General features: G+C 38.2%; 1 long non-coding RNA gene across 4 annotated transcripts in view; it reads left to right on the forward strand.

Annotated features, from left to right (window-relative positions):
* Positions 1-15,444, forward strand: part of LOC129643388 (uncharacterized) — a 323,134-nt gene that overhangs the window by 272,148 nt on the left and 35,542 nt on the right. The window contains exon 4 of one of the 4 annotated variants that reach the window (XR_008710265.1): positions 1,306-1,453. The exons of the other annotated variants lie outside the window; for them this stretch is intronic. This is a non-coding gene — a long non-coding RNA (uncharacterized LOC129643388). Of the gene's footprint in view, positions 1-1,305; positions 1,454-15,444 lie in introns of those variants that run through there. 4 annotated transcript variants of the gene reach the window in all.

The raw sequence follows: 15,444 nt of genomic DNA on the forward strand, positions 1-15,444 counted from the left end.
CCACTCCAGTATTCTTGCCTGGAGAATCCCATGGACAGAGGAGCCTGACGGGCTGCAGTCCATAGGGTTGCACAGAGTTGGACACAACTGAAGCACCTTAGCACACACACACATAAATATTTATATGCACCTACAGCTAGTGTTGCTTTCTGAAAAATATAGGATCATATTGCATGTTATATTAATTTTCTATTGCTGCAAAACTTATTGCAAATGTAATGGCTTAAAACAATATAAATTTATTAGCTTACACTTACATATATCTAAAATCTGGCATAGCTTGACTGGGTTCTATTTTTGGGGTCTCACAGGCTGGAATTAAGATACTGTCTAGACTTAGTTCTTACATGGAATCTTGGAGGAAGAATTTACTCTTGAGCTCACTTAAATTGTTTGTAGAATCCATTTCCTTGAAGTTGTAGATCTAGGATTCTTGTGTTCTTATTGGCTATTGGCCAAGGGCTGTCCTCAGCTACTGGAAGACTACCCATATCCTTAGACCCATTTAACTTCCCAGCAGCAATGGTATGCAGAACTTTTCTCATGCTTCTAATATCTAACTTCCCTTCTGTTCTCAGCCAGGAGGAAGGTCTGCTTTGAAGAGTTTATGTAATTACTTTGGAGTCACCTGAATAATCCAGAGTAATCACTTGCTTTTTCTATCAACTGATTAGCAGCATTAGTTACTAAGTCTACAAATTGTCTTTTTTTTTTGGCAAGGAAACATATTTCTGGGAGTAACACTGGAGAAAAGTGATAATAGGGTTCAAAATTTTACTGGGACACTTAAATTTTAGTGCAATTTGCTTTTTTTTTTTTAATTAGCCACATGTCCTTGCAATCTTTCTGTAGATCTAATATTTCTATTTATTTTTCTTATTAAAAGCATCACATTTTCTTTCATGCATGGATATAGCATACAATATTTAGTCGTTTTCTTACTTGTGGAAACTTCAGTTTGAAAATGTTTAAGTAATAATATGCTATGAAGTAATATAGGTTAGTGGTCTAAAAAAACTCTTAGATTTCTGAAATCTAATTGCCCAAGTCAATTAAGTGAAAGTGAAGTCTCTCAGTCATGTCAAATCCTTAGCGACCCCATGAACTGCAGCCTACCAGGCTCCTGCATCCATGGGATTCTCCAGGCAAGAGTACTGGAGTGGGTTGCCATTTCCTTCTCCAAACCAATTAAGGGTTCCACTATTTATTTAGTTGTTGTTGTTCAGTCCTCAAGTCATGTCCGACTCTTTATGACCCCATGGACTGCAGCTGCCTGATTCCTCTGTCCTCCACTATCTTCCGTAGATTGCTCAGATTCATTGCGATTGAGTCGGTGATGCTATGCTGCTGCTGCTAAGTCGCTTCAGTCGTGTCCGGCTCTGTGCGACCCCATGGACTGCAGCCCACCAGGCTCCTCCATCCATGGGATTTTCCAGGCAAGAGTACTGGAGTGGGGTGCCATTGCCTTCTCCGTGGTGATGCTATATAACCATCTAATTCTCTGCTGCCTGCTTCCCCTCTTGCCTTCAGTGTTTCCCAGCATCAAGGTCTATTCCAATGAGTCGGTTCTTCACATCGGGTGGAGCTTCAACTTCAGCACAGACCTTCTAATGAAAATTCAGTGTTTTGCTTTAAGATTGACTGGTTTGATCTCTTTGCAGTCCAGGGGACTCTCAAGAGTCTTCTCCGGCGCCATAATTCAAAAGCATCAATTCTTTGGTGCTCAGCCTTATTTATGGACAAATTGTCACATCCATACATGACTACTGGAAAAACCATATCTTTGACTATGTCAGCAAAGTGATGTCTCTACTTTTTTTATACACTGTCTAGGTTTGTCATAGCTTTCCTTCCAAGTAGCAAGCATCTTTTAATTTCACAGTTGTGGTCACCATCTGCAGTGATTTTGGAACCCATGAAAATAAAATCTGTCACTACTTCCACTTTTTCCTCTTCTATTTGCCATGAAGTAATGGGACTGGGTATCATGACCTTAGTTTTTTTCATGTTGATTTCTAAGCCAGCTTTTTCACTCTCCTCTTTGATCCTCATTAAGAGGCTCTTTAGTTCTCTTCACTTTCTGCCATTAGAGTGATATTGTCTGCATATCTGAGTTTGTTGATATTTCTCCCAGCAATCTTGATTCCAGCTTGTGATTCATCCAGCCTGGCATTTCACATCATGTACTCTGCATATAAGTTTAAATAAGCAGAGTAACAATATATAGCCTTGACATACTCCTTTCCAAATTTTGAACCAGTTTGCTGTTCCATGTCCAGTTCTAATTGTTGCTTCATGACCTGCAAACAGGGTACTCAGGAGGCAAGTCAGGTGGTCTGGTATTCTCATCTTTTGAAGAAATTTCCATACTTTGTTATGATCGACATAGTCATAGGCTTTGTCTTAGTCAATGAACAGAAGTAGATGTTTTTCTGGAACTTCATATTCCAATGTATGTTTGCAATTTGATCTCTGTTTCCTCTGGCTCTCAAAACCCAGCTTGTACAACTGAAAGCTCTTGGTTCAGGTACTGCTGAAGCCTAGGTTGAAGGATTTTGAGCATAACCTTGCTAGCATGTGAAATGAGTACAACTGTATGTTGTTTATACTAACTAAATTGTACTGTAGTTAGTATGTGAACTAAATCAGCTCTTTGACTTCTTTGAACTTTATGTTTTATTTTTATTTTTATTCTTTTTATTTGTGGATGAATAATATCTATCTCACAGGGTCACTGCAGGATTAAGTAAAACAACAGAGGTAAAATTGTTATCCTGACATAAAATATACACTAAAGCAATGTAAGTCATTACTATGCTATATAAGCACAAGTATTTCTAGGATGTACAAAAACAAATTGATTCATGATAAATACAACCCAGAAAAGAAAACACCACATTCTGACTTTTTCTGACCCTCTAATACTGGGTTGCTGCTGCTAAGCTAAGTCATTTCAGTCGTGTCCGACTCTGTGCAACCCCGTAGACGGCAGCCCCCAGGCTTCCCCGTCCCTGGGATTCTCCAGGCAAGAACACTGGAGTGGGTTGCCATTTCCTTCTCCAATGCAGGAAAGTGAAAAGTGAAAGTGAAGACACTCAGTCATATCCGACTTTGAGCGACCCCATGGACTGCAGCCTACCAGGCTCCTCCATCCATGAGATTCTCCAGGCAAAAGTACTGGAGTGTGGTGCCATTGCCTTCTCCAAATACTGGGTTAGGTGCTTTTTATCTAACAAGTATTTATGAAGTGTCTTTGATACACAGTGGATCTGTTAAGTATTATGGGATACAGTCATGAGCAAAACAAGCATGGTTCTTGCTCATTAACTTTATAATTTAGCAATTTGTCAGTAAATTGACAAGATAAGCAAACAAATTTTAATTATAAATTATGATTAGTGCTGTATAAAAAGGAACACAGAATCAAGTAAGTGTATGAGAGGGAACCAGATCTTGTCCATAGAGTCATTATCCTAGAGATAATGTTAATTTGGACTAATAAATTAAGGATGGAAGAAAGATGTGATGAGGTTGCTTCTCAAAGGAAATAAAATTATCAAGGCTTCCCATTAAATTGAATATAGATTTAACAATAATATCATCATCATCATCATCATCATAGATATGCAAGGAAACTATCAAAAGGTTTTTACCTTATAAAACTATATAGTTAGTAGTACTAATTGGAGATAAGTGAAATTAGAACAAGTTCAAGTTGAGAGGGGAGGATTGTGCTTTTGAATGTAGGCATAATGAATTTGAGGGGAATTTGAGACACCATAGGAGAGATGTTAAATATACAGTAAAATATAGATGACTCAGCTGAGACTTAGGTTACAAGTAGACATTTTGAAGTCTTGGTTTTGAATACTTAATTAAAGCCAGGGAGATGTATGATATATCACGTAGCTCTGTAAAGACTAGAGCTGTACCAGTTGATATAGGAACTGCTAACTGCATGGGGGCTATTTAGCATGTGACATATGGTTAGTATGAACCTGAAATTATGCCAGATTTCTAAACCTTAGCAGGAAACAAATTATGCAGAATATCTCATTGATAAATGTTTATATTGATTGCATGCTGAGATGATAATATTTTGGACATACTGAGTCATTCAAATTAACCTCATAAGTTTCTCCTTACATTTTTGTTGTCTACTAGAACATTGAAAACAATACATGTGCCATTTGTGACTCTATTATACTTCTGTTGAATCAGTCAGTGAGTTCAGTCACTCAGTTGTGTCCGACTCTTTGTGATCCCCATGGACCACAGCACACCAGGCTTCCCTGTCCATCACCACTCCCGGAGCTTACTCATGTCCATTGGGTTGGTGATGCCATCCAACCATCTCATCCTCTGTTGTCCCCTTGTCCTCCTGCCCTCAGTCTTTCCCAGCATCAGGAAATATCTATTGAATAGTAGTGCCTATCCTTGGCTTTGAATAATAATTCAAAGTGTTGAATAATAATTCAAATATCTGTTGAATAATAGTGCCTATACTTGGCTTTGAAAAATATCAAATATGTAGTTAATGTCTTGGTAGGGAATGCTTACCTGCAAAAAATATTGTGAAAGAGCAATCAGAGTGTAAGAAAAAGATAATACTTACCTAGAAGCAAGGAAAATAGTACCTTTTGAGAGAAAATGTTGTTCATTATTGGGTATTGCTCAGAGGTCAAGTAAGATATAAAATGAAAAGTATCCACTGGATTTAGTGACTAGAGATTTTTATGAAGGTAGTGACATTTATTTTGGTGGAGAGTGATGAGATGAAGTCATGAATGAATAGCATATAAACATTTCAAGATTAGAGGGCAGAGAAATCTTAGAAATTTGATTATAAAGCAGAAGTGGGATGAAAAGATGTGTTTTAATATTAAGAGACTTGAACATGTTTAAAACCCAAGGGAGTGATCCTGGAAAGAAGGGAAAGTTCCAGGTGCAGAAAAAAGAGTAATTAATGGATAATATACAGATTCTGTGAAGCAGAGTAAGACAGACTTCCTGCTAGAGCTCTCATCACATTTTAAAAACCATGTGTTTATTTATCTTTATCTGTCATTAGACTATAGCTCCAAGAAGATATAAATTGTATCTTCTTCCCTAATTCTCAACACCTATCATACAATGTAGGTGTTTCAAAATGTATTTGTTTCTTCAAGGTATATTTACTACTTGAAGAAATTTCTAGTATTAAATATATGTAGATTTGCTATGTGGATTATGATTACAATAAATATTCTTAAAAGTGAGATTGTTATTGAGAAGATTATTCTTGGAATTTGTAATGCACAATGGGGAGAAAGAAGAGGAGAGCACTGGCATCATTATGTTTATATACTGATAATTTTCATATCTACATTCTATCTCCAGACCCCATGAATGTCTAGAACCAATGGAAACTAGGAAGCTTAGTAGAAATCTATTTGCACCAGGGTAGGTCATGTCATAGGGTCAATGGAAAAGAAATGAACAAAACCCAAACTGCTTTCCTTCTGCAATCCTTCAAGTCTAGGCAGTTGGTATTAGTAAGGTTCTTGATATCTAGCATATCTTTATTTTAGGTCCTAGCTAGGTTAAATCTTCTTGCAACTTTCCATTTTAATAATGTCTTCTAGTCAAGTTGTTGCTATTGAAACCATGTATGTGCCAAAGTTGTCTGCTAGGACCAAGCTACCTATAAATCTAAATGAATGTGAAAAAGATTTCTGTTTGGGAATGACTTTATTGGATTTTTCTCTTTCCATTCTTTATTGCATGTTCCACTTCTCCTGGTAATATGTCTTATCTGTTGGGGTGTTAGACATGATGGAAGCATACAAAGTCCAGGAACTGTGTTGTCTTAACAGTGGCCTCAGTTTGTTATAGATCATTATACTCATTTTCTAGAAAGTGAATTGGGAGGAACTATGAGAAAATTCAAGATATGGTATATATGAAAAAAATAATATTTAATACTTACATTTCCATAAGCTCACGTAAGAAGTTTAGAGTAATAATGGATTTCATCCTGAAACCAAGTTTGGGGGTAAATACTGTCGTCACTGTCATTAGCAGCAGCAGCATTATCTTCGTTTCATGAATGAGAAAGAGAGACTCAGAAACTTTAAGTAACTAATCTAAAGTTGCTGCTGCTGCTGCTGCTAAGTCGCTTCGGTCGTGTCCGACTCTGTGTGACCCCATAGATGGCAGCCCACCAGGCTCCCCTGTCCCTGGGATTCTCCAGGCAAGAACACTGGAGTGGTGTGCCATTGTCTTCTCCGAATCTAAAGTTACACAGCTAACAAGAGCTAAAACTGGAATTTAAGCCCAGGTACAACTGACTCATCGGAAAAGTCCCTGATGCTGGGGAAGATTTGAGGGCAGAAGCAGAAGAGGGTGTCGGAGGATGAGATGGGTGGATGGCATCACCAATGCAGTGGACATGAACTTGGGCAAACTTCAGAAGAAGGTGAGGGACAGAGAGGCCTGATGTGCTGCAGTGCACGGGGTCCCGAAGAGTCAGACATGACTGGGTGACTGAACAACAACAACTCTGACTCTAGCTCCCTAACTTATATACACTAAATGCTTTGGATTTGCTATAACCAGATGGCAATAAGCTCTTAGTAGTTATATTCACATAAAACAGGGACTTAGTGATCTTATGAAATAGGTTGAAGGCAATAAAATGTTATTACATGCTATACAAGAAAGAAATGTGGGTAGGTGAAACATGGCTTTGAGATCTGGCCTTAAAATACTCACCTTCCCATTATGCAACTGGAGCTCCGTCAATAAGTTAAACCTCCATTAGTCTCAGACTCTTCCTCTGTGAAGTCAGTCAGTTGGGCTAGTTGTCAATAAAGTCATTTGGAGCCATAAAATGATGGAACTCTTAAATATTCTTCGAATATGAAAATTAATAGATTTCATGTTTAAAGTAATCATCTTAGTAAGTAGGTTGCAAGATAGTAAACGATGAATATGTAAGTGGAAAAGGACATTATCTCACACTTGCAGTAAAATTTTTATAAGAGAAATCTCTTTAATTTTCCTTTTAAAACATTTTTGGCAATAATGATGGATGACTAATTAGATGTTAATTGTTCATATCTACTAATTGGGAAACTTAGGAAGGGTTTTTAGAACTTTGATTTAATAAGGAATGACACTTGAATCCTAGCCATAATTAGCATATACATTTGGCTGCTGTTTGAATCTGTTCTATGGGAATGATTTAAAGAGATTCATCTTTTTCAGGGACCAAGTAAACACTGATACATGACTGAGAACACTTTCCAAACTCATTGAAACAATGATGAGATTGACTATGTTATTTTGATATGTTTCTTAGGTTGAGAGGAGAAGTAAGAAACTAGCTTTTAGATAGTTCACAAATATCCAATATCAGTTATTAAAAGGCTGCACAGTAACAGCCTTATGCCTCTTTTAATGGGGAAAATTTCATGGTAGTGAACAATGGAAAATCCATTTTTCACTGTGTACATCAAAAAAGAAACTGTTCTGTTCTTTGCCAAAACTTGTTGGATATAAACCCTCCTTTCATCTCAGATTGACAGAACTGCCAACAGCAGAGGGAAGAGAATAAAATGAGAGTGCTCAGCTAAGATAAAGAAAACTCCAGATGTATTTTCAAGAATAATTTAACAAATACATGTGTGTCTGATATCCAGCTTAAGAAGTGGAATATTAAGAGCAGAAATAAGGTCTTGGTGATGCCCAAGGCTGGAGTATATTACTCTCAGTTCAGTTCAGTTCAGCCAAGCTGCTCAGTCATGTCCAACTCTTTGTGACCGCATGGACTGCAGCATGCCAGGCTTCCCTGTCCATCACCAACTCCTGGAGCTTGCTCAAACTCATGTCCGTTGAGTCGGTGATGCCATCCAACCATCTTATATATTATTCTCAAGCACATAGTTATACTTCAACTGCATATTCATGTATTCTTAAACAACATATGCTTGTTTTTTCATTGATGGGATTTGATGGAGCTTCATAAATAATGCTTTGTCTTTGTTTGAATTCAGAATCTGTTGAGAGATATTAATAGATTAAGAAGTCAGGCAGATAGAGATCATTTGATATCTGGCAGACAGGGTGAGGCTTAGTTGTGCCCCCAGAATGAACTCCTGAGTCCTGACCTCCACAGTTGCCGACTCATTGCTTAGAAGGGGAGAACAATTGCACACCTTGCTGTGTGGAAGTGATTGTTACTGCCCATAGGAGCAGAGCAAAATGCATCGCTGTGAATTCAGCTAACTCCCAAGAAGGAAGACCCGTGGAAGACAGTATCTACAGAAACCAAGGCTTGAACACAGGAATCACCAGGGAATTTCTTCATTCATCAGTTCAGTTCAGTTCAGTTCAGTTGCTCAGTCATGTCTGACTCTTTGCGACCCCATAGATGGCAGTATGCTAGGCCTCCCTGTCCATCATCAACTCCTGGAGTTTACTCAAACTCATGTCCATTGAGTCAGTGATGCCATCCAACCATCTCATCCTCTGTCATCCCCTTCTCCTCCCACCTTCAATCTTTCCCAGTATGAGGGCCTTTTCAAATGAATCAACTCTTTGCATCAGGTGGCCAAAGTATTGGAGTTTCAGCTTCAGCATCAGTCCTTCCAATGAATAATAGGACTGATTTCCTTTAGGATGGACTGGTTGGATCTCCTTGTAGTCCAAGGGACTCTCAAGAGTCTTCTCCACCACCACAGTTCAAAAGCATCAATTCTTCGGCGCTTAGCTTTCTTCACAGTCCAACTCTCATATCCATACATGATTACTGGAAAAACCATAGCTTTGACTAGATGAACCTTTGTTGGCAAAGTAATGTCTCTGCTTTTTAATAATGCTGTCTAGGTTGGTCATAACTTGCTTCATTCATAGCAAGGGTTTTCACCATTGGAAGTATTGATAGCAATACTTCCAATAAGGAGGAAGGGAAAGGTGATTTCATAGCCCCAATGTTTAATATTGGGTTTGTCTGTTGGGTTTTTCCATAAGGTGTTACAGAAAATCCAGACGGAATTTTGGGTCAACTCAATAATTTGTTATTGCACACATTTATATATAACTTGAAGTTCTAGTAGACAGAATTTCATTTCAGGTTATAGGCTTAATAATGATTGTTTCTCATCTTTAGGAAATTATAAGTTGACAGATTTTTTAAGATAGTGTTCTGTGAGCGGATTAGTGGGCTGAGTGGACCCGCTTTGACTGGCAGGGACAGATTCTTCAATCCGAACTTGGAAAAGGCACATTTGTAGTGCTGTGCACATAGTGCTCTCCTGCATATTTATTTTTGCCTTAGTGTGCCACATGCTCTGTCCGGATAACTCAGAGTCAAGCATATTTATTCCTTGCAACAAAAGCAATTCCAAAAAGCAGATTATACTCTTAATCTGTTTGAAAATACACATTTGTACATTAATTAAAAATAATTAATATATTATATATATATATGCATGGGTGCTCAATTGCTCAGTCATCTCTGTCTCTTTGTGACCCTGCAAACTGTAGCCCTCCAGGCTCCTCTGTCCATGTAGTTTTCCAGGCAACAATACTGGAGTGGGTTGCCAATTCCTACTCCAGAGGATCTTCCTGACCCAGGGACTGAATTCACATCTCCTGCATTGGCAGGTGCCACCAGGGAAGCCCTTACTCTCATTATCTCTCTCTCTCTCTTTATATATATATATATATATATATATATATATATATATATATATGTCTCAATCATACATTAATTCAAAATAAGAAAATGTATACAAATATATGTCCCCAATTTACCACCACATGCATAGCTTTTGAATACTTGCTTCTGCTGCTGCTGCTAAGTCACTTCAGTCGTGTCCAACTCTGTGCGACCCCATAGACGGCAGCCCACCAGGCTCCCCCATCCCTGGGATTCTCCAGGCAAGAACACTGGAGTGGGTTGCCATTTCCTTCTCCAATGCATGAAAGTGAAAAGTGAAAGTGAAGTCGCTCAGTCATGTCTGACTCTTAGTGACCCCATGGACTACAGCCCACCAGACTCCTCCATCCATAGCATTTTCTAGGCAAGAGTACTGGAGTGGGGTGCCATTGCCTTCTCCGTGAATACTTGCTTAGTCATGAATAAAAACTCTTCTTTTTCCCACTGCCTCCACACCACCGAAAGTTAGTTTAATTGAGTTGCTGAAAGGTTTTGAGTTATGGCTTATTTACTTTCAAATACACGAGATAAACTTACCTTCTCCCACAGCCTCAAAAACACCTGAAACTTAAAAAGCTATTTCTAAATATAAATTGAATGAGAGAGTGAAAGATGACCAAAAAAGTACATAAATATTTGAGAAAAACATATCAGCATTCACAGTTTATAAACCAGATATTAGGAATATAATAGAATTTTGAATGCCTTATGATGATTTTTGACTTCTTATGGTAGAAGGTTAACAGGCCAATCCCTTGCTGTCTGTGGAATGGAGAAAACACCAAGGGAATTTCTGTATTTCCTGTATGATTCATCCCATTTGTGCCATCCTAAACTGAATTGTTAATGCTATTGAAGACTCTTCTTGGGTATGGAATCCTGGAATCTTCCAGTTGTACACAGATGTGCATATATCCAAATATGTATTCATCATTATAAGATAAGATAGAGAAACTAATAAAAAATCAAGTTGAAATATCAACCAGAGGAAAAGTTACCACATTATTATGGGCTTACCTGGTGGTTCAGATGGTAAAGAATCTGCCTGCAATGCAGGAAACTCTGGTTTGATACCTGGGTTGGGAGGGTCCCCTGGGGAAGGGAATCAGATCAGATCAGATCAGTCGCTCAGTCGTGTCCGACTCTTTGCGACCCCATGAATCGCAGTATGCCAGGCCTCCCTGTCCATCACCAACTCCCGGAGTTCACTCAGACTCACGTCCATCGAGTCGGTGATGCCATCCAGCCATCTCATCCTCTGTCGTCCCCTTCTTCTCTTGCTCCCAATCCTTCCCAGCATCAGAGTCTTTTCCAATGAGTCAACTCTTTGCATGAGGTGGCCAAAGTACTGGAGTTTCAGCTTTAGCATCATTCCTTCCAAAGAAATCCCAGGGCTGATCTCCTTCAGAATGGACTGGTTGGATCTCCTTGCAGTCCAAGGGACTCTCAAGAGTCTTCTCCAACACCACAGTTCAAAAGCATCAATTCTTCGGCGCTCAGCCTTCTTCACAGTCCAACTCTCACATCCATACATGAGCACAGGAAAAACCATAGCCTTGACTAGACGAACCTTTGTTGGCAAAGTAATGTCTCTGCTTTTGAATATGCTATCTAGGTTGGTCATAACTTTCCTTCCAAGGAGTAAGCATCTTTTAATTTCATGGCTGCAGTCACCATCTGCAGTGATTTGGGAGCCCAGAAAAATAAAGTCTGACACTGTTTCCACTGATTCCCCATCTATTTCCCATGAAGTGGTGGGACCGGATGCCATGATCTTTGTTTTCTGAATGTTGAGCTTTAAGCCAACTTTTTCACTCTCCACTTTCACTTTCATCAAGATGCTTTTTTAGTTCCTCTTCACTTTCTGCCATAAGGGTGGTGTCATCTGCATATCTGAGGTTATTGATATTTCTCCCAGCAATCTTGATTCCAGCTTGTGCTTCTTCCAGTCCAGCATTTCTCATGATGTACTCTGCATATAAGTTAAATAAACAGGGTGACAATATACAGCCTTGACATACTCCTTTTCCTATTTTGAACCAGTCTGTTGTTCCATGTCCAGTTCTAACTGTTGCTTCCTGACCTGCATACAGATTTCTCAAGAGGCAGATCAGGTGGCCGGGTATTCCCATCTCTTTCAGAATTTTCCACAGTTTATTGTGATCCACACAGTCAAAGGCTTTGGCATAGTCAATAAAGCAGAAATAGATGTTTTTCTGGAACTCTCTTGCTTTTTCCATGATCCAGTGGATGTTGGCAATTTGATCTCTGGTTCCTCTGCCTTTTCTAAAACCAGCTTGAACATCAGGAAGTTCACAGTTCACATATTGCTGAATGGCCAACCCTCTAAAGTGTTCTTGCCTAGAGAATTCCATGGACAGTGGAACCTGGAGTGCTACAGGCCATGGGGTTGCAAAGAGTTGGACAAAACTGAGCAACTAATACACATACCACATTATACCAGTATAGTTTTCATAAACATTCTCTCATTGAAAGCTCACAGTAAAATGAGTAGAGGTTACTGTTACTTCCATTTTACAGAGGAGGGAGTTGACATGGATTTGTTCAAGTTGAGGTACTGACAGTTATTATCCCCATTATAGGGATGAACAAGTGAGGCACAGAGATTTAAGTGATGTACCCAAGGTCACACAGATGGAAAGTGAGTTATGATCCAGAGTAGTCTGACTTCAGCACCAGTGTTCATAACCGCTACTCTGTTTGAGAGGAGGAATGGGAAGGCACACTTCTTTATTTGAGTCAAATTATATTTACTTATACTCACAAACAGCTCTAAAATACTGAAATATAGTGACTTTTCTCCTCAGTTTATTTAATTTACTAAAGCACCTTATGTCTTTGTACAACTCTCTTCTTAAAACATCCTTTCCTTGGCTTCCATTTGAGGAAAATAATCTTACATTTGCATACTGTTTCACAGTTACCTTTATGTATGTGGTTTTATTTTATGCATATTTAACTTGAACTGTGTTGGGAAAATTTTGCGATTACGCTTGTACAGATGAGGAAATGGATGCACAGAAATATCCAGTGACTGGCTCACAATTGCACAATTGTACGTGGAGAAAGCATATATAAAACTCCTACCTTTGATGCCTGGTCAATACAGTGTCCACTATAAAATGCTGCCTCCTTAGATTTTTTTCCCAACTGAATGAATTAGATGCTCTTAAAGTTAATATTCATTTTACTCATGTTGAACCATCCCTAAATTTGTTGATTATGATTGGATTTTACTGCAGTTGAGTTTCGAGTATTTGTTGTCATCTAATATGGACAGAAGAGTCTGGCTGGTTAAAGTTCATGGGGTCACAAAGAGTCAGACACAACTGGGCAACTAACACTTACTCACTCAATATGAGAAAAGTCTTAAAACGTGTTTGTAGGAATCAAGACAGTATGGCTTGTTACCAGACAAACAGGATACAGTATAAACTATAATATGTACAGACACAAAACTGAGGGATGTGGTATCTGTGTATATTAGAAAGAAAGTGTCACTCGTTCATCAGATTCTCCATGTACATATATAATACGGGCAATGTGTACTCTAGAGTTCCTGATAACTTTACAACAGTCTACTGCCATCTGCTGGTGTCTGCCTAGAACTGTCATGTTAATCACCAAATTAAAACCAAGGTTTATGCATTTAGAATCTGATAGCTTGATACTGAGATTTCATTCACTTTTAACTTTTCTTTACATTATAGATTGGAAATAATTGAATGGAAAACTGGCTTGTTATTTAATATAAATTATCATTTCAATTCAAATCTCATGACTGGGTTACCTTGGGTATCATCACTATGATTCTTGTATTTCTATCAATAATTTTTAAAGATCTGTTTTATTTAAACCTTAGATTTCAAAAGTTTTGTTCAAGTTTTTCTTATTCTTCTGTATTTTAAATTACAATACCATGGTTACTTCCCCTATTTAAAGTGGGAAGGATATAAAATAGAATATATACATATAGGTATAACTGAGTCACTTTGCTATACAGAAGAAATTAACATTGTAAATCAAATACACTTCAATAAAAATTTAAAAAATGGCAAAGTTGGAGATAAGATCTTAAATTAGCCCAATCTTCAACAATTCTTCATGGCTAATGAAGTAAAAATTATATAATTTTCCACAGTTGCTGTAACCAATTTACATTCCCACCAACAGTGTAGGAGGGTTCCCTTTTCTCCACAGCATCTCCAGCATTTATCATTTGTAGATTTTTTTGATGATGGCCATTCTGACTGATGTGATTCTTCATCGTAATTTTGATTTGCATTACTCTAATAATTAATGATGTTGAGCATCTTTTCATGTGTGTTTAGCCATCTGTATATCTTCTTTGATAAATGTCTATTTAGTTCTTTCACTTATTCTTTTAAATGGATTGGTTTTTTTTCTTTTTTTGATATTGAACTATATGAGCTGCTTGCATATTTTGGAGATTACTCCCTTGTCGGTTACATTTTAAAATATTTTCTCCCATTCTGAGGGTTGTTTAATTAGGTCCCATTTGTTCTTTTTTTGTTTTTTATTTTCATTATTATTGGAGGTGGATTGAAAAAGATCTTGCTGAAGTTTATGTCAAAGAGTGTTCTGCCTATATTTTCCTTTAAGAGTTTTACAGTATCAAGCCTTATATTTAGGTCTTTAATCCATTTTGAGTTTATTTTTGTGTATAGTGTCAGGGAATGCTCTAATTTCATTCGTTTATGTGTAGCTGTCCAGTTTTCCCAGCACCAGTTATTGAAGAGACTGTGTTTTGTCCATTGTGTTCCTGCCTCCTTTGTCATATTTAGGTGACCTAAGGTCATGTGTTTATCTCTGGACTTTCTATGCTGTTCCATTGATCTATGTATGGAGATTCCTTACTAAACTAAAACAGAGCTACCATATAATCCGGCAATCCCACTCCTGGGCATATATCCAGAAAAAAATAAAGTTAGAAAAGATACACACACCTCAGTGTTCATTGCAGCACTATTTACAATAGCCAGGGCATGGAGGCAACCTAGATGTCCAGAGGAATGGATAAAGAACATGTAATACATATATACAATGGAATATTTTTGTTGTCGTTTAGTCACTAAGTCATGTCTGACTCATTGCAACCCCATGGACTGTAGCCCAGTAGGCTCCTCTTGTCCATGGGATTTTCCAGGCAAGAATACTGGAGCAGGTTGCCATTTCCTACTCCAGGGGATCTTCCAGACCCAGGGATCTAACCCACCTTTCCTGCATTGGCAGGTGGGTTCTTTACTGCTGAGCCACCAGGGAAGCCCTGATTATTCCTACAGAGTTTGCAATAGAATAAAGTCAGCCATAAAAAAGAATGAAATAATGCAATTTTCAGCAACATAGATGGACCTGGAGATTGTCATACTGAGCGAAGTAAGTCAGAGAAAGAAAAATATATTAATATGATATCATTTATATGTGCAATCTAAAAAAAGAATACAAATGAATTTACCTACAAATCAGAAACAGAGTTGTAGTTGTAGAAAACAAATTTATGATTACAAGGGAGTAAGGCTGAGGGGTGGGGAGAATTGGGAGATTGGGATTGACAGACTCCTCTGTCCATGAAATTCTCCAGGCCGGAATACTGGAGTGGGTAGCTGTTCCCTTCTCCAAAGGTGTCTTCCCAACCCAGGGATCAAACCCAGGTATCATGCATTGCAGGTGGATTCTTTATTAGCTGAGCTACCAGGGAA

Source organism: Bubalus kerabau, chromosome 2 (assembly GCF_029407905.1).
Source record: "Bubalus kerabau isolate K-KA32 ecotype Philippines breed swamp buffalo chromosome 2, PCC_UOA_SB_1v2, whole genome shotgun sequence".
Classification (NCBI taxonomy): Eukaryota; Metazoa; Chordata; class Mammalia; order Artiodactyla; family Bovidae; genus Bubalus; species Bubalus kerabau.